Raw genomic sequence first — 21,155 nt, 5'->3', positions numbered from 1 at the left:
CACAGCAACAATATTTTCAGTCAGGACCGAAGAGCCATGCATATATTTTTAATAACAGTAGTTCTTTTTAAAATACATAAGAAATAAACCATGTAAACTGATAAGAACTTTTTTCAAGCAAACAAGCTGACGGAAGTGAAATAGTCGTAAATCAAAATGCAGTTTCATCGTTAACTAGTTAACTACTGCATGCATGACTACCACATCTACACCAATGCTACTTCTTTTTTGTTTTGTAACTCACATTAATTTATTGTAAGATATTTTTCATTGTTTTGAGATTACAATATAATTACATCATTTTACACTTTTCTTTCCTCCCAACAAACCATCCCATGCATCCTCTGCTCCTTGTTCTCTTTAAAATTCATGGCCTTTAAAAAAAAAAACATTGTATTTCATACATATTATTGTCATGCACACAACTATGCTCCATTTGTATAATGATACTCAAATTACATATTTGCAGGACTGACCATTGGTGTTGTATAACCAGTTATGGAGAGGCCTTTTTCCTTGGGAAGATTATCTTATCTGCTGTCTCCAATGCAGTAGGTTTCTATTGTAGTGCTGAAGTGTCTTGGGCTTTCCCATATTAAGAATCCTATGGCTGTCCTCCTCGATCACCTCATGTTTAAACAGTCACGTCTGTGAGATTTTTGTGGATGTAGACTCTGACACTGCTAGAAGACATCATTCCACAGCCTGACCTCTGGCTCTTGCTGTCTTTCCAGCCCTTGAGACTGAGGTGGAGGAGTGATTGCAGACGGATCCACTGGAACAAGGCTCCACAACAGCATGGTTTGAACTGAATTAATAAAAATATTTCAAAAGCAAGAACAGTTTTGATTTAAGCCCAACATATATAAAACCCTATAATTCAAAAGTCATGTTTTGAGATATTTAAAATTATTTCTCTCCACATGTGCTACACTCTAACCACAATACACACATACACACACACACATACACACACACAAATAGAGCCCCTCTCTTCACATAAAGGCCTCAAAGACACAGTAATGCACGGGCCCTATCAAATTAAATATATTCCACAACCAAAAGATTTCAAATCTGACCAAGATGTAAGCCTATGTGTCTCTACTTCTCTGCTTAGTTGCATATGTTAGCAAAGCTCTCATGTCCTCCTAGGAGGTGGGGAAGCAGTGGAGACATCAGTTTGGATCTGGTTCCTACTCAGTTTTGTACCAGCACTCACCTGCCTCCAAATGAGCCCATCCAAGAGATAGTGAAATAGGAGGGACAGATGCCCAGCATGGTGGCTTTGTGAGATGCTAAAAATACCACACTGGAAATGATACCGCAGAGAATAAAAGGCTACCCAGGCGCTGTTGTTAGTGTCCACTACCCTGTCACGCTGCTGCAATTGTGTGCCTTGGCTAGATTACTGGTTTGTCTCTTTTGGAAAAAGCATAGTCCCCTCCCTCATGTGTGTACTTTTTCAATCTCACCCTTGGGCTAAGAACCAGGATGACAGATCTGTCTGTAAAGGTCCGCCCTTAAACACTGGCTTGGGAATAAAAATAAGAGATAAAGATAATTTGGTGTTCTTATTCAGCTGGAAACAACCAAGGTTATTTTATGTAGTGAGCTCGTGGTATGGTGACCTCTGGTGAGTTAGCTATCAGGCAGCAGCTTCACTTTGATGGCTGAGCCTGGGTGAAAGCTTTGATCAGCACCAGGGGTCGGGGCAGTTTTAATAGGAGCATTGCAGTAACACAGCCCATCCAATTGCAGCCAATAACATCAAAGCAGAGTCTGAGAAAAGCTATATTTTTTAACAAGAACTTTAAAAGTAGCACAAGATAAGGTTAAAGACAATAAACCTGTTGCTGCAATATTTCAGCAATTATTTCTAGAACTAGGAACTGGGGAACCCACAGGAGCGAACAGTTGATGGAAGACTTCGGTGCTCAGACTTACCCTGAGCCTCCTCAGAACATTCACTAAAATGAAGCACAATAAAACTTAAACACAAACCACTCAAAGCCCAGACAGGGAAAAAAAAAAAAGTTTGGTAAGGAAATCTCACTGGCTGTTGCCTTCCATTGAGATCTCTCAAAGCATACACACCACGGCAGAAAATAAATGATAGACAGTGCATTGGCAGGCAAGTCCCAGGGGTGTAAGCAATGTAATGCCATGCATTTTGTAAAGGCATGGATATCTGTCACCACAGACTGCGTGAAGGACACATACTGTGAAAACTTTATTAATGTGCTCCATTACTATGGAGTATGTGACTCGTTCGCCCACATCCATTATTGTGGAGCTGGCTGGCATTCTGTACCTTGCTTAATAAAGGCTGCAGTCAACTATGCAAGCACTTCATTATTGCTGTATGCACCTACACATTATAGCTTCTCTCATAAACTTTCTCCTGCATTAAAACTGTTTAAATATAACCTGTACCTTCCCCATTATGGGAATACCCTCATCTAGGGGGAGAGAGGCATATGTTTACAAGAATCTAGGAGAAATCCTTCTAACGAAAGGACCAGCGTCTTCAGAAGAAAAGAGTGGAGAGTGTAGCTATAAATTATGTATTGAGTATGTATTATCAGAGTCTAGACTATAAAGTTATTCTTGATCATAAGTGAATTTTTAAAAATCTGATCACGATTTTAAAAGAGCTATCCCATTACATCCTTGAAAGCACATAAAACCCATGATGACAAAAGTTCTCTAACTGTAAAAAGCATAATGGATGAAGGCAGTGAACACTATTGAACAACTATATTGAATCCTTGCTAACGTAGTACATATTTTTCATAATAAGTATATTTAAATTAATGGTAAATAACTCATTAAATTCCCTAAATATTGTTAGCTTAATTTGAAAATATCATAACATTCAGACGTTTATTTAATTTGCTTTGTGTGGACCTATCTCAAGAGATGTTTGTAATATATGAACAGTACAATAGTATCTGCAAGTATCTACAATAAATTTAAATGAAAAAAAATAATGCAAATAGAGGCAGTGTGATAAAATAATGATGTAACTAGGCCACAAAATTTCACAAATGGAAAATTATGACCATTATCCTTATCTATATAGTTACTAACCCCAAATGTCAAATCCATTCTGTACTTTTAAAATCTCTAGTTTGATAAACTGAACATTTTTCAATAAGTATCCTTATTCTAATATAGAGGAAAAAGTCTTTGCGTTTTATTATACCAGTATCACTTTGTTGTATGAACTAAATAATTATCCCCATATTTAGAGCAATAAAAAGTCAACAGTGAGTTGTTTGGGGATTTTCTAGTAATGTCTCTTAATGTGACCTAATTATATAATGTATAAATGAAGTTCATTAGAACTATTCCATAATACTTTAACGTTATACAATCTTTGCCCCGCAGGCTCTAACACTCTAATTCAATATAAAAGGTATGTCTAGATTATAGAGATTATAGATTGAATCAAATTGTATTTTAGTCTCTCTATCAAACGTTTACATTAAGTGCAGAAATTATTTTTTGAAATTTACCTTGTATAGATGATATCTGTGGTTAATATCTTAAAGTTAATGAAGAGTATCTAGATTCTATCTCCTGAAAGTCTGGATAAAAAGAACTCAGAACAGTTGAGACAAATACTGTAGTGTTAACTGTCCTTGTTGACTTGCAGATCCCGGCTTTGAATCTTCATATTCATAGCCCCGAATGCCTGGAAAACAGAAAGGGACTGTGGTCTGAGGATGGAGTAAGGAGATCTAGAGAAGGAGATATTAGGACACAGATGCTATGGAAGGGAAAAGGGAGAATAGGAGTGAGGCCTTAACTGTGGAGGGGGCAGAAAGAGTAAGACAAAGTGAGAGGCAGAAAGAAAAATAAACAGCATTAACAATGTTTGAAAAAGCAATAAAGAAATGGTATTTTGTAAGCTTATATTAAAATACATAAATCATATATATATATATGTAAATATGTACATATGGATGGAGTGTTAATACCCATCTCACCCCCACCAACTAGCCATAGACCAACAAAGAATGCAGTGACAAGACATGGAAAACATTGCTTTGAGTTGTCATTCAGTCTAACTGTATTCTATGTATTTATCTTTCTCTCCACAGATAAGTGTAGTGCCCTTCTTCATCAAAGGAGTGTTGTGGGTATTAATATTCACTATTGATGTACCTTTTAATTAAGCAGCAGTCAGTCCTAAACCTGCTGTATACCCAAATCATCACACAGAGACTGGGATTTATTTAATTTACCTACAGCACAAGCCTGGGCAATAGTTATTCCATCTTAAACTGCCAACCCCACATAGTTTCCTCTCATTCATATTTCACCCATTATACTTGCTTTCAGTCCTATCTTAGGTCCGGTCCCATCTCGCCACATGGTTCCAAGTCCTCTCCTCCCAACCTCAGCCTTCTTCCTCCTCCTACTCATGTCCTTCTCCACCAGGATGTCCCACCCTATCCTCTCCATTGCACAGCATTGGGCCTGGTTGTTTAATTGGCAACACAGAGAACAAATGGTGGCATGTTTACACAAACTTGAGACAGGTGATGCTTAGAATAATCATCACAATACAATGTCTGGATTGAAACCAGATAGCGGGGTACAGAAATCAGCATTTGAATGAACAAGGGTACATTCCACAAGAATATTATAACAACAAAGGAGTTTCTTCATTGTTGGGCTTATTTGTTTGTTTGTTCTTGAGATTGTAACTCAATTATAATGTTTTTTTCCTGTTTACTCCCTCCAAATACTTCTATATACCCTCTCTCACTCTTTTACAAATTCACTGACTCGTTTTTTTTTAAATTGTTTTTGCATGCATATATGTATTTAGTATGTATCATATGTATTTCTAAATACAACCTGTTCAGTCCATACAATGTTATCTGTATGTATGTTTTCAGGACTAAACATTTGGCACTGAACAAAAAGAAGCTTCCTTTGGCAGCTTATGGAGAGATCCACAACTGGTCGAAATGAGATATCTAAGACCAAGACATCTATAATGCAATCCTTACTATAATCCTTACTATAATCCTTACTATAAAATGCAGCACCTAGTGCTGAGACACTGTTCACAAAGAACACATTGACAGATTGCAAAGCCAGAAGACCAGGATGTTTTCTATTAGATGGTGTCTTTGGTCATGACTGGGACTTGGCACCTAGGAAATCTTATAAATATGGTTGCATAAACAAGACCGGAATAATTACAACCCTGGTCAGCATGCCAATGCGGATGGGGAATTTCACAAATCTTCACAGATAGAAGATCTGTGGCTCCTGGGAGAGACAGTTTTCTCCATTGAAATACTCCTAGTAGTTCATTCAGGGTTGTGCAATTTCAACCATTCAGTCCTAAATACATGTTCATGCAAGCAACAATAAATAGGCTGAAGACTTATTTTGTGTATGTATGAGGAGTAATAATTAAATAAAGATCATTAATATGAGAGAGTGAGAAAGGTAGTACAGAGGTATTGGAAAGGGTGAGGGGAGCATGGAAATGATGTAAATGTAGTACTTATGAATTCCAAAAATAATAAAATTAAAAATAATATAGCGGCAATTTGCAAAAATAATGGAAGAATATGAACAATAAAAAATGGCACACTAAAAATATGTGGTATGCAAGAAAATGGCCCAAAGAATCAACTAGCCAGGGCTTGCTCATAGGGGTTCACAGAGACCAAACTGGCAACAGGGTGCTTGTGTGGATCTGACCTAGGTCCTCCACACATAAGTTATGGTTGTATAGCTTTATGGTCTTGAAGGACTCCTAATAATGGAAACAGGGGCTGTGATGACTCTTGCTGTTTGGGGAATACTTTTCCTCTTTGTAGGTTGCCCCATGCAGCCTTAATATGAGGAGAAGTGCCTAACCTTATTACACCTTGATATGCCATGTTTGGTTGATATCCTTGTAGATCTGGCATTTTCTGAAGGGAAACGGAGAAGTGGATTTATGGGAGAGGAGAGGTAATAGGGTGAGAGGTGGAATGGAAAGGGAGGAAGAAGAGAAAACTGTGGTAGGGATGTAATATTTGAGAGAAGAATAAATAAATAATAGTATGTGGTATGACATTGGGAATATGAGGGCATGCTAGGAGGTGGGCTGCCCCCAGGAAGCATATGGCACATAAATAGGGGCAGGGTTACAGGGAGGGTGCTGTCCAAAGCCACCAGCAGGGGCAAGGCTATCTCAGCAAGGTGTAGAACCTTTACTGATGGGACCTATCTGGGAGATAGCATCTCTTGGTTCAGAAAAAGCCCTGAGTGTGATAGTACTCTCTGCTTCTCAACTGCCCCTGTAAAATAGCCAGCCACATGGTCTTCAATATTGCCACCATAATCAAGTTTCACAATGGTGCCTTCCCCAACAGAATAGTCTGTTCACTAAATGATGACTCAGATTAAATCTTTCTTCTCTTAATTTGTTTCTGTCAGCTATTATTTCACAGCAATAAGGAAAGCAATAAAGTAATTTTCAAAACTTCATGGGGAATAAATCAGATGCTATTTAAATGCCTGCTATATAGTAGATATACAGTAAATGCTGTGTGGTATTCTGAATCTTTTATGCCTCCTACATTTGTAAAGAAACAACATATATTTTTATCTCTACATTTAGACAGAAAGTCAATGATATTAATTAAAGATTTTTTTTTTGCTGTTGCTTAAATCATCAAACTAAACTAATTTCACTTGAGCAATTATTAAAGAAAAATCTATTTGCAAGGCATTGTTGTCCACTGGATAAAACACCCCCCCTTTTTTTTGGAACTTGTGAGATGTTTTGCAAAGGAGAAGAAAACTCGAAGATATTAGCAATTATTACTTCACAGTTATTTACTCGCTAAAGTATTACAGTGCGGTTCAGTAAATTGTATTCCCATATTCCTACTTCTGCAATTCTCTGGTTATGACACTGGCAAGTCATTTCACCATTCTAGGTCGAAGAACACATCATTTACTTTTGCTACTTTCTCAGACCACTCTAACTTGAATTGTATTGACTATTACAATAAAAATAATTTTAATGTATTTCCAATATAATTCCTAAATCTTTTCTACAAAATATTTCCTATAAAATAGATTTGGATGTTTAATGACTAACATAATTGATGACAAGATTGTGTAGATGCCTACTCTGACTGGGATACAGACACACCCTTAATAGATACTTTTAATCTCAAATAAAGAGATTATTTGTAGAAGCCCCCATGTTTGAAAGTGGCGTCTAATTGAGAGGCAAAGTGATGAATCAGAGAAAGATTTGACGGAATGAGTCAGAATAGGATATGCCCATCTCTCCCCAGAAGAGAAAGAAAAGGGGGACTTAGGGAAGCAATGCAGACAGAGAGAGAGAGAAAGAGAGAGATAGAGCAAGCAAGAGAGAACAGAACAATAGTAGCCAGAAGATTAGAAAAGAGTTGGTTAAGTCCAAGCACAGCAATTCAGTCACAGACCAAGAGAAAATCTAGATTGAATCAAGTCAGTCTGTAGAGTAATTTTGAGTTAGACAGCTGAATTGAACCAGCCAGAAGGAGCTCAGAAAGATCTAGAAAGGGTAACCATATAAGTCTCAGAGAGTGAAAATATTCTAGGCCTAGAGTACATTGTATGGAGGCTAGAAGCTTCTAGGACTAGGCCTAGATTAGCGGTTGAAGGCAATAAACCTCCAAGATGGCAATTACATCAGGTGAAAAAAGTTACTTTTACAAGATTGTATGTACATATTTTGATTACTTGATTCTCATTTAAAACAAAGTGATTAAAGTACCTGTAATACATAAAAGTAGTATATATCAAAACTTTCGGCTATAAATAACTATGGAAATTTAATACTTCCCTATAGGAGAATGGAAATAGTAACTGAGTGATCAACTAAAAAGTAACAGTAGAAAAATATTCAATATCATTACAAATAAATCAGTTCACCTTGAAACAAGTCTTAGCATTTGTCTATTAAATTGTCAGGTATATTATAAGTTTTATAATATTTAAGGAAAAAAATAGATCATAAATCAAACAAACTAAAAATATCCATAAATATATCATGTATGATATTATATATTATATTGTATTTCCCATCAATTCTGAACTCATAATACATTTTTTTTCTACTGAGGCACACATAAGATGTTAGGCTTAGTTGACATATCAGTTAAATGTCTAATTGTGAATGGTGCTTCATTTTATTCTGAAGATTGCTTTTTAAGTCAACAATTGATGTTGGTTAATTTTTAATAACTGTAACAACTACTTTCTAAAATTTACTGAATAAGCAGGCTATTGGTAAAGTTTTATAGAGTGCAATTCCAGTGTATATAAACCATCATCACCAGTACTAGTGTTCTCTCATGATCCATATCTGCTTCACTGTTATAAACTACCAAGCTTATCACCTCAGATTTCAACATATATCAAACAGGCTTCCTGGGGTTGAGTGGGTCCTGAATTTTATTTATGTGACTAAGTGATGTTGAAGACACTACAAAATGGAGTGCCATTATTGACCATCTCAGTAGGTTAAAAAAAATTCTATGGTCTTTCACATCAAATATTGTGGAGAATATGTCTTTGGAAATAGAGCTTAAAAAAGTGTCCAAAATTAATTGTGGAGAATAAAGATTTAGGAAACAGTTTACTGTATAATCCAATTCATATCAAATATAAACATTGAAATATTTACTTGTAGAGAAGTCAAGAAGTCACTCTAAGTTGATAGGGACTTCGAAACTGTCATATGAACAGAGTTCATTAACAAACCTCACTGAAGTTGGTTTGCTCATCACTGAAAGGCCAGAGCAGAGGAATAGAGGGTATAATGCATTGAATTCAAACCAGCCTCCAGAAAGATACATTTCTCTAATGACTTTGGAGCAAGTTAAAAAATACAAAGTGCTGGATAAATGATAAGGATTTTAATCAGGGTTCAGCCTCTGACAAAAGCAGAATAATATATTTGATGGATGAGAAGCTAAATTTGACCTGACGAGCTCTTGATTCGCACTACTTCTTGTATCCCTGTGACACTGAGGAAGAATTAAAACCGAGTCTGAGAACTTCAACTGAAAGGCTCTCCCCGTCTCACAACTCACAGGGTTGCCCATAGAACACCAGAACACATACAAACCACTTTGTTGTCTAGCTCTATTAAAATAGTATTTTTTTCTTCCATTTCCAAGGTGGAACTCAAATCCCCACCTTCTGCAATGTGAATATTGGAGCCTAAAGTAAAATGAAGTTTAGGGCTTGAATAGAAGAGCAAACAAAAAGCACAAAGCTCAAGCCAAGTTTCCTCACTGTACTGATATAACAGAAGTACAAACACAGGTTGAGGTTGACAGACACTTCTATGAAAGTTCAATTTATAATCGATTCACTTGTTAGGACTAGTGGAAAACATTTTTAAGTGACCGTGCAACTGAATGGCAGACTTTACGTCATTTTCTTAAAGGACAAATAGAAACAGAAATAGAAATGGTGCAAGTTGGTAATTTACACAGAAACAGTATTAGTTTTGTACAGAATTTAACTTCAGTAAAGGAATTATCATCTTAAATAACTTTAGGTGATGTGTTTTAACTCATGAAGATTCAAAACTAACTAACTAACATCAAAAAATTGAGCTAATAAAAATATTTACCTATAATATATACCTGAAATACCTGGTAGAGGTTACTAAATGAATATGGCAATTTCATACTTTAAAATTACATGGAACTCTCATCTTTAAGAAATTTGATCAGTGCATCGAAGGGCAGTTTCTATGAAATGTAGACCAGTGAACTCTGACAAAGTTTAATAAAATCGATAACTTCTTTGAAATCAAAGCAAGATTTCATATGCGTATACATTGTTGAAATTTGTTTCTCTTAATAGCATTCCTGTAGTTGAAAGAAGTAAAAAGAAGCTCTAACTACTCTTCCGCCATTACAGTCCCCCTTTGCATTTCCCCTTCTACCTCTTTTCTAATTGCCCAGCTTCACTTTGGCCCAATGCCATGCTGCATTCTACAGCCTCCACTTCTCGTCTTCTAGCTTATCATTCTCTCATGACGTGAATCTTCTTTGTCTGTGACACTGTAGAAATGCCTCCTGGAAAACCAATGGCAATCTTGCTGTCATATCTACTGCCAGTTATGCATCTTTTAGGGGTCCTCTCAGTCATTCAAGACAGTCATGGAGACTCTCATGAGAGACGCTTTTTTCCTGCTTTCCTTAGAAGCGAGTATCTCGGGGCTGGTGTTTATCCTTTTCTGTAGCTGCAAGGCCCTAAGTCTCCCTCCCATACTATCTGTACATGAACCTGAACTGCATGTTTTCAGAGAGCTCTTCTGGTCTCTACCGGACCTTACCTTATTTGTTTTCCCACATCTAGTTATTTAGCTTCATTGTTCTTTTAACATTTACATGTCTACCTTACTTGATGGTGGAGAACAAGTCCGCATAGTTCATTATTTCTTCATAATATGAAACTTGATTCACAGCTAGCAGACTAACTATATGCTACTACTAACCTATCGAATACTAACCTATCTAACATACTTTCAGACAATGAGAACATATATTTGGAACTATGTATTATATATGTTAATATAATATTAATATGTTATTATAGTAATATAATATTGATATAATATAATAAATGGAGATTAAAAGTAATACAAAAGTAAGTCAGCATAATCAGAATAAAAACTGACAAATATCATACACAAAGCTGTCTTTTAATAAAGTAACATAGATATTTCTTTTATTAAAGTATATTTAGGAGAGATATAAAAAATAAGTGAAGGACTGAGACATGGACATGAATACAAATACAGATAAAAATAGCAACGAGTAAAGAATATAGAAAAAGAGAGCCATGCTCAGTGTGTTCTTTAAAGTGAAGGAGCTGCATGGTTGCAGCTGGGTGAATAAAGACAGCTCAAGGACTAATTATAGGGATGGTGGACTGTGGTCAAAGAGGTTCTAGGAAAGACTTGGATCTTGCTTATACTTGGTATAAAATCACCAAAAACACTAAAAGAATGAATTAATGAACAAGTGGGTGGAAACTGAATGAAGGTATTAACTATTAGTGTAAGTTTGAGCAAGCCATAACCTATATCTCTTAGTAAATAATCCAGTTAGCTTATGACTTGCTCGAACATACACTAATAGTTAAAAGAAAAATAATACAACCCAAAATGAGAATTTTCTCTCTTCCTTGGAAACTTATCCAAAATAACTTTTAGACAGATACTGACTTAAATTGAATCTTTGGATGCATAGTTTGGAAATTCTACTTTTTTATCTTTTACATTTTTATTTAAATTTCTATTTTATAATTTATTCATTTTATATTCCTATTATAGCTCCCTTCTCCTTTTCCTCTCAGTCCCACCTTCCCTCCTTCTTTCCCTCTTTCCTCCTTATCTAACCCTCCTCCCTTTTTATCTGATCCTAGCCTATCAAGTCTCATCAGGATTGCTTGCATCCTCTTCCTCTGTGGCCTGGCACGGTTGTCCTGCAGAAGGAAATGATCAAAGAGCCAGCCACTGAATTAATGTTAGAGACAAACCATGCTCCCCTTACTGTGGAAACCACTCGGAGACTGAGCTGCCTATGGGTTACACTGAGCAGGTGGTAGGTCCTCTCCATGCATGGTCCTTGGTTGATTCATCAGTCTCTGCAGGACCCCCTGGGCCCAGATTGGTCTTCTTGGTTGGTCTCCTTGTGAAGCTCCTGGCCACTATGGGAACTTCTGTCCTCCACCACTCTTCTATAAGACTTTCTGCATTCTGCCCAAAGTTTCACTGTGAGATTCAACCTTCCCTCGTGAGTGGAGTCTTTAAGAGGGCATCTATGGCAGCCTGTCATCCTGTTTCCTCTATTCAAACACTTCTGTTATCTATTCTGTTTACCCTTCTGAATGGTAATGTAAGGCAAGTCTATAGCCAAAATCAAACTAAATGAAGAGAAACTTCAATCAATCCCACTGAAATCAGGTACATGAAAAGGCTGCCCACTCTCTCAATATCTCTTCAATCTAGTATTTGAGTCCTAGAAAGATGAATAAGACAACTAAAGGATATCAAGAGGATACAAACTGAAAAGGAAGAGATTAAAGTATCACTATTCATGGTTGATATGATAATATACATAACTGACCCCAAAATTCTTCCTGGGAAATCCTACAGCTGTCAAAAACCTTCAGCAAAGTGGCTAGATACAAAATTAACTAAAAAAAAAAAAAATTAATAGCCCTCCTGTATACAAAAGACAAATGGCCTGAGAAAGAAATTAGGAAAACAAAACCTTTCACAATAGCTACAAAACAAAACAAAATAAAAACATAAAGTAGCTTGGTGTAACTCTAACCAAGCAAGTGAAAGAACTTCAAGTCTCTGAAGAAAGAAATTGAAGAAGATATCAGAAGATGGAAAGATCTCCTATGTTCATGGATCTTATGATTAACATAATAAAAATGGACATTTTTGCCCAAAGGAATCTACAAATTCAATGCAATTCCATCAAAATGCTAAGGCAATTCTTTACAGACCTTAAAAAACAATCCTCAACTTCATATGGAAAAACAACAACCAAAAAAAAAAAAAAAAAAAAAAAAAAAACAATCCTGTACAACAACAGGGCTTCTGGAGACATCTCCATCCCTGACCTCAAGCTGTACTATAGTACAGCAAAAGTAATAAAAATTGCATGGTATTGGATGTCTACATGTAAAAAAGTGCAAAAAGATCCATATTTAGTACCCTGCACAAAACTCAAGTCCAAGAGGATCAAAGACCTCAAAATAAAACCAGATACACTAAACTTGTTAGAAGAAAAAGTGGGGAAGAGCCTTGAACTGATTGGCACAGGAAACGACTTCCTGAACAGAACACCAACAACTCAGGCTTTAAGATCAACAATTAATAAATCAGACCTCCTGAAACAAACAAACAAACAAACAAACAAAAAATCTGTAAAACCAAGGCCACTGTCAACAGTGAAAGATCTTCACCAACCTTACACCCATCAGAGGGTTAATAACCAAAATATATAAAGAACTCAAGGAATTAAACACCAACAAAACAAATAATCTAATTAAAAAATGGGGTACAGAGCTAAACAGAGTATTCTCAACAGAGGAATATTAAGTGGCCAGGAAATTCTACTTTTAATTGTTTAAAATCATTTTATTACCAATACCTTAGATAAAAATAGACTTCTATAACAGTAAATGTAATAAATTTTTCAATACAAAATGAATTATTTTTACCAACATAGTAATTTTGTTAAGTATTTGGCATTTCTTACAAAGCACCCTGATCACACTTGCTTTCCATTCTTCTCAGGCCCACCCTATCACCCTTGCTCTATAACCAGCCCCCTCAATAAAAAAAAAAAAAAAACACCAAGTCTAATTTGTGTTGCCAATATACTCACTGGAGCCTGGTCAAATTCCAGTGCTCAGTCTCTTAAAGATAACTGTGTCGCTCCCCTACCTACCGTATCTCACCTAGTCCAGAAGCTTCTCTCCTCCCACCTCCCTCTCCTCCTGAGGCAACTTTGTATTCAGTAAGTGCCCTGTCCCCCAGCTGCTGCCAGGAGGTACCAGATGCCTTTTCCTGGGTTCAGGACACTCCCCATCCCTATCCCTGGGCTCTTCTGTGAAGACATAACCGCTGGAGAGGAGTCCTTCCTGAACAAACCAGACCTTTGTTCCGAGGTAATCTCATGTTTCAGAGAGATCTGTTCATAGATTAACCTCACCAAAGCTGCGGATCCCAGATTATTGATTAGGGACCACACTAATAATTTTGGGATTCCAGCAAAGGCTGGGGAAATGGGTGCTTCTGGATCTAAAATTGATCCCTAGACACCTCTTGGGTGTCTGCGGAAATTTTCCAAACAATCTGTCCAGGATTCTTGGGAAGCATGCTTTTACCCCTCCCCCCTCCACTTCCTGCGGCTCTGCACACTGGGTAGCAGGTTCCCCATAACCCATCCTGACTGTACCCCACACCCACACAAAGTGGGGGGTGGGGCAGGCAGAAGCAGCAGGGGGCAAATGGTGCAGCACCAATGATCCCGTTTTAAATTTCCTGTTGTAGCTGCTTAAAACATGTGGCAACAAACCCAAAAAATCTGAGCACAGGGGTCTTTCCTGAGACTGATACTCCAACCAAGGACTATGCATGGAGATGACCTAAGACCCCTGCACAGATGTAGCCTATGGCAGTTCAGTGTCCAAGTGGGTTTCATAGTAATAGGAACAGAGACTGTCTCTGACATGAACTGATTGGCCTGCTCATTAATTACCTCCCCCTGAGGGGGAAGCAGCCTTACCAGGCCACAGAAGAAGACAAGGCAGCCACTCCTGATGAGACCTAATTGAGTAGAATCAGAAGGAAGAAAAAGAAGACCTCCCCTATCAGTGGATTTGGGGAGGGGTATGCATACAGAGGGTGGAGGAAAGGAGGGATTGGATCAGGAGGAGGGAGGGAACCACAGGGGGGATACAAAGTGAATAAAGTGTAATTAATAAAGATTTAAAATAAAAGATAAAAAAAAGTGTGGCTGATCACCATGTTGGCTTTGGGATAAAGGAAATGGAACCATGGCTTTGTCACCACCTTGAATGCTGTTCAGTCTGGAATGATGCGGTATAATAGGATTGGCAGCATCGCCAGGCCATCTGGGGAAGGGGACGTCTGTCATATCAGTCAATACATGGAACACTTGGATTATGCTTCCTGCATCGTCCATCCTTCTCAGGTCTCTGCTGACTTTGAAGATTAATTTAACAGCAGAAACCAAGGCTTCCCCTGCCCTCTCAAAAGTGTAGTTTATGTAAGGTCCGAGCCTCTGATAGTGTTGGAGGGTCTGAGAAGGTGTTTTAAGGTTGGTGATAGGAAAGTAATTTCAGGTATATAAAAACTCTTCCCCCCACTCTTTTTGTATCAAGACTGTTCAGAATTTTAACATTAATCAGATTCTAAATTGTTTCCCAAGCCAAAATGTCTCTTTTTGTAAACTTTAAAAAGATTTTTGTAAGCTTCAAGAGATACACTGGAATTCACAGGTCAGGTCTGCCCTAACATATATGTGTTCCAGCAATCTGTTTCCTCAAAAGCCGCATCAGAACTCAGGTACTCTGGCCTAAATCACAGACTGCGTTTATATTTAAAAAAAAAAAAAAAAAAAAAAAAAAAAAACACTATTTCCCACTTCTTACATAAGATTCCATGCTCTCCGTCCGACCATCGGGCCATGGAGGATGAAAATGCGGCCACTTCTGATGTGATCTGGTGGACTGGAATCGGAGGGAAGGGGAGGAGGGCCTTCCCTATCTGTGAACTTGGGGAGGTGCATGCGTGGGGGGGAGGGAGGGCGTGACTGGGAGGGGAAGAGGGAGGAGTTTATGGGGGGGATGCAGGTGGATAAAGTGTAATTAATAAAAAATTCAAAAAAACTCAACAAACATTTATAATACGTAATAAGAAAATAACTACAAAGATATTGTAACACGTTTTTTATTAAGTGTTAAATGGCCAAGCTACTTCCTTAGGTTAGCAATATAGTACAGTACTTTTAATTTTGTGTTGACTTCTTAAACTTTCAATAAAATTATCACTCAAGATTGTATAATAAATTTAAATGTCAGAAATAAAATATAATTTTTATACCAAGAAAACATGAAATGTCAAATTGATGAATGGTTTCAAAATCACCAGAATTTCTTTAGCATAAAAAGAAACAGTTGCACATCTTGTAAGTGAGGAGTCTCTTTCACTGAATACTTTTTAATTAAATATTAAAATATTTTCAGAAAAAAATACTAAAATAATAAAAATAAATAAAAAAACACACACAAACATGCCAAAGGTGGAGAGGATACAAGACATCTATTATTTACATAAGAAAAGATTCATATGACCCAGTTGTACTAAAAAAAAAAAAAAAAAGCAGTGTGGTGGGTTAAAAGATAAGGTTGAAAATGAGAGCATAACTTTGCTGCACATCACAAAAGCCAAGAGCTACACCTGGAGATTATGTAAGTTAAGAAAGAGAAAATTTGAAAACAGCATGTTTCCTGGAGCAAAAGGAAAGTACAGAACCAATGACTAAGGAAGACACTCAAATAAGAAAGCAGAATTCTGTAGACATTGGATCTATATATGTCCTAAATTAGCATGACTCCTCAAAATGAATGCCCTCTCTCTCTCTATCTATCCATCCATCCATCCATCCAGATAAGTTATGAATGTGGAGAGTGGCAAATCATCATGATTATCCAATAACTGAAGAAAAAAAATAAGTTTTATTGTTAGATGGGATTCACAGTAAAATCTTAACATTAGATACAAATGTGTATAGATAAGGACAGCATAAATGTGATGGCCTTCTGGTCCATGGATGTTACATGCATACTATGGCCTTTGTGGGGGGTACAGGAATTCACTCAAACTTAACCTCAGAACTATGGAGAGCACAGAAAATGAAAGCAAAAGTTAACAACTAAGATTATGTAAAGCTGAAAAGACCTAAGGACACCTAACAAAGCAAACACATAACCCACAGAATTGGATAACATATAAGCTCATTAAACAAACTAGTAATAACCTAAATGATCATGTATGAAATTTTTCCAAAAAAAGATATACAGGTAATCAACCTATGTACATTTAAAATATTCAGTATAATTTAGCATTGTGTAAAATTCAGATCCAAACTACAGTGGGAAAGCACTTCAGTCAGAATATCTGTTAACAAAATATCAAACATATAACTAGTGCTGGAGACGATTGGATTGCAGTGAGGAGAATCCTTGTAATCTATGAGTAGACATGGGAATTACTACAGCCACTGTGGAAATCAGCATTGAGATTACTTAAAGAAAAACTGTTATAGGTCTATCATATGATACACCCAATGTTGGGAATACCCCTGAAAGAATCAAAGTCAGTGTATATGGAGATAACTATGTACCCATGTTTATAGGGTTATGATGGGGAGTCAGAGTAAGAGGGTATGAACAGATGGGATGATGAAGATGTCATTTTTCTATGTAATGGAAGATTTTTTTTATCCAAAGAGAGGAATAAAACTTTGTCACTTACAGCAAATAGATGGAACTAGAAGACACTATGTGAAGAACAGTAAGCCAGACATAGCAAGACAACTGTCACATGTTGCCTCTTCATGGCTGATGGTAAAAAGGAATCACTAAAGCAACATAATTACTACAGTTTGGGTAGGACACAGAGGGGTTAGTGGGGCAGGTTGATTTGATTAAGGCATAATGTATTTGTGAGTGAAAACATCAAGCTTAACTCCACCAATAATTACAACGAAAATAGATAAATAAATTTTTGAAAATTCAGTGTGAACATTTGCAAGATGGTATCTACAGGTATTTATTTTTCTGTGAACTTAGTTTCTTTGTAAATATATCTAGTCAGAACAAATGCTATTTTAGAAAATTAGAGACTTTGCAAGATAATATAGTATTTCTATAATACTAATTTGAATGTTTCCAAATGAGAAGTGAGATATATTTGCAATTGAAGAATCTTTCACCCAGGAAAACAATGACATGAATGTCCAAATTCAAACCCAGAATTCTCCTGCACAGTTTATAGTTCCTTTATCTGAATGTATGAAAAAAAGTGGAACTGTGAACCTGCAATGAGTAAGCCAATTAATAAATACTATCTTTTCCCCAGGCTTCCTGCCTTGTATTACACAAAGCAGTCAGCATTCCAAAGTTCTGACAAAAACAAAACTCAGCAACCAAGGAATTTGTCAACATCCTGTGATAACATTATAGGTGTTAATATTATAGTCTCTTCAAATTTCAGCCAAAAAGTCTGCTACTTCTCTTCTTCAAGCTTACTTGCTGGTAAAATACACCTGTCAACATCTCCAGGATATGGAGAAGGGAAATATAAGATCCATAGCAGCTATATGTAGAAGCAAAAGAAATCCAGTTAGAATGCAATTTTTTAAATCTTCTTTATATCATAATTTATAATACTGTGAAAAATCATACCAAACCTTCGTCTCAATGAACTCACTGTGGAAAACGGCACATTTTTTATATCGTTTCACACAATCAAAGGGCCGAGTAGGTACTTAGTGATACAAGACTCCATAGCTCATTCTAGCAGTGACTACCAAAACAAAGCTATTTGTATTACCATAGTTCAAGCCTAAAAATTATATAGCACATATCCTTTCATGTAAAGCCAATACTACCTAGAAAAAAAATCTGCAATGACCAGAATAAGAATTTATGTCCAAAGACACAGACACACACACAAAGGCACAAGCACATACTTACACACAAACACATTCACTCACACAACACAATATTATATATAAAATGAAAAATATGTAAAACTGTCCATTCTTACATTATTTTAACTTCAAAGAGAGAAAGGGTTATGCGATTTCTTAGTCTTTGCTTCTTTCCACATAAATACAGGTTCCATCCTCTAATTACATAACTATTACTGAAATCAGGTCAAATCTGAATGTTAGCTATTTTAGTAATTATCTTACAGCCCAGATGTCAGGTGTATGTCTGTCTCACGGCCAGACTTTATCTAATTCATCGGAATCACTATGCAAACGTCAGTACTGTTTGATTTAAAATCCTTTTCGCTCTCCCTTTTCAATTTTGATGTTTTAAGGATTTCTTGAGGGTAATGAGGAGATATTTCATCTCATCACTATCTGTTAGTTTCACGCCCTAGCCTCTTGCTCTGGAACATAAATCCCCCCCTCCTTTGATCCTGTTTTGGAGTGCTGGTTGATTACACAGGTACCTCAACTATATTCATTAAAAGACACACTAATACCTGTAATCTCAGCACTTAAGAGTTAGATCCAGAAAAAAAATATGGGTTCACAGCCAACCTCAAGTTCTAGTCCAACATGAGCTACAAAAGATACTACGACAAAATAAAACAAACAAAACAAACAGATGACATTTTCTTCCTTAAAACCTTATACTTCTAGATAGAAAAACATGTTCCTACCCCAAGAACACTGTGGATACGCATGGTCCAGAACCACAAACTCAAGTTCAAAAAGAACATTGCATCTCTTTTCTCCCTCGTGAATCATTTAAACTCGTTTTTGACCTTTATTCTCTCAGACTGGAGGAAACATAAATTTCCGTTGTATCACCTGCTTCTCTCCTTTGCAGGTTGAGTCACAGGCCAGGGTCTTGCATCACATTAAGTGAAGCACTTCTACATGTCACCCGAGTGTCAATCATTTCTGTCCCGGGGACTGTTCATATCTGGCAAGATATTGCCATATGTAGAAAAGAGACCTCAAAAAGTAAACTGCAGTCCTATTCCTTTAAGAGCATCAGGTAGAATTCATGTTCTTTGGCTCCCACATCCTTGAGCTTGCCAGCAGAAAGTAGACTTTAAGCACGCCACACACCAAGAGGGAGGACACTGGGTGAAATCAGCGCCGACAGTAAAATGCTCCACATGATACAAGAGTGAGGATATGAGTTAATATCCCCAATGCACACACACACGTATATTATATATGTATATACACACACACATATTTCAGCCTGGCTGCCATTAGTGCTCTCTAGGTTCATCAAGAAACCTGTATGCAAAAGTGTAAGGTGGAAAGCGATAGAAGAAAACGTTGAATATATACTCCTATCCTCCATATACATGTACAGAAACACCCACGTGCACAATTATACATCAACATACATACATGTATACCAACAAATAAAAACCTGAAACAAAAGAAAAAATGAGATCAGATATTATAGGTATATGTTTGTTTTTGTATTATAACATAATAATAAGTAAAATACTCTGTAAGATCTATAGAATTCATTTAGCTTTTTAAAATTAAACCTAGACCATGAATTAACTAAATCCAGAAAGAAGAAATCTTAATTTAAAGGTTAAATATGAAGATATTAAACTCAAACATATAGAGAAAGCAGATAACATATTTTTAAAATCATTTAAGGAAAGTGGTGTTTCCCTGAAATATGATATAATTAATTAATAACATTTAAAAGGACTATGTGTTTATTAGCAAAATATTCATTAAAATGACCAAAACTAGGTCAAAAGTTTAACACAGATACATCAATTGCTAGTATTCATAAAACCTTGAATTCCATTCCCATTACTTATCATAGACAAAATATATCTTCCCAAGGAAAAAAGTGCCTGTTGAAGGTGCTGGTAAATTAACATTTCAACCTCATAATGGAATTTCATATTTAACTACTGCAAGTTTGATTTGTGATAAAATTAAAACTGTCTTCAAAATTATAATTATAGATATAACTTTAAAACTTGATATTTATTAGATGCAAATATTTAATGATTTACAGTGTGTATATTATCGTTATCACATGAAGACTGTCAAAATTTGAGTACAATCTTTCCTCATTAGAAAGAAACAACTAAAAACCTCTGGCAAGGGAAGGAGCTCCAAGAAGCTTCCCAAAATAGTGCGTATATGATAACGATCTAAAAGAAATTGCCAAACAACGGTAGAAATAGAATCCCAACTGGACATCACTTGTTACCAAATGAAGCTTCCAGTACTGGGATTGGGTTACATATAATTGAGTTCTTGGCTAAGGGGGTCACATGGAAACCCCCAAACAACACAGGCAGTTTCCCAGGCTATTGGATGCTCTCCACAAATTGCCTGTAAAGCCGTACTTAAGATGACAACATCTATGTATTCACTGAACACGGAGAAGTCAGCGGTGCCTATCAAGAGCCTTCCCTGCTATGTGCTAGTGTTGTTGGTACTGGATGGTACTCTACGTGCTATCACAGGACATGCACAAACAACAGTCTGGTGACAAACCCTTCAACCCACAATGGTGTCCTGCCTGGATAGGGTAATGCTGTCCAAAGCTTCTGGGAGTAACCACAGATGTCTGACTTGACTTAAGGCTCACTCTTGGAGATGGAGCCCGCACCTGATGCTCCCTGGCTGACAAAGAACCTGAGACTAGATAACCTAGAGACCGAGGGTAAAACCAATACTACATTTCTGCTAAAGAAATGTAGCAGAAATGTAGTAAGAAAATGACCTGGTAAGGCTGCTCCCCCTCAGGAGGAGGTGATCCAAGAGCAGGCC

General features: G+C 36.7%; 1 long non-coding RNA gene across 1 annotated transcript; it reads right to left on the bottom strand.

Moving 5' to 3' along the window:
• Nucleotides 1–39: 39 nt before the first annotated feature.
• Nucleotides 40–18,501, bottom strand: LOC132647971 (uncharacterized). The gene is made up of 3 exons (XR_009586296.1): nt 18,419–18,501; nt 3,519–3,697; nt 40–808 (listed from the first exon to the last, which is right to left on the bottom strand). It is a non-coding gene; the product is annotated as an uncharacterized LOC132647971 (long non-coding RNA).
• Between the last annotated feature and the right edge of the window lie 2,654 nt (nt 18,502–21,155).

This window comes from Meriones unguiculatus, chromosome 15 (assembly GCF_030254825.1).
Source record: "Meriones unguiculatus strain TT.TT164.6M chromosome 15, Bangor_MerUng_6.1, whole genome shotgun sequence".
Taxonomy (NCBI): Eukaryota; Metazoa; Chordata; class Mammalia; order Rodentia; family Muridae; genus Meriones; species Meriones unguiculatus.
Note: the sequence above shows the minus strand (reverse complement) of the source record. Positions and strands in the feature narration are given on the sequence as shown.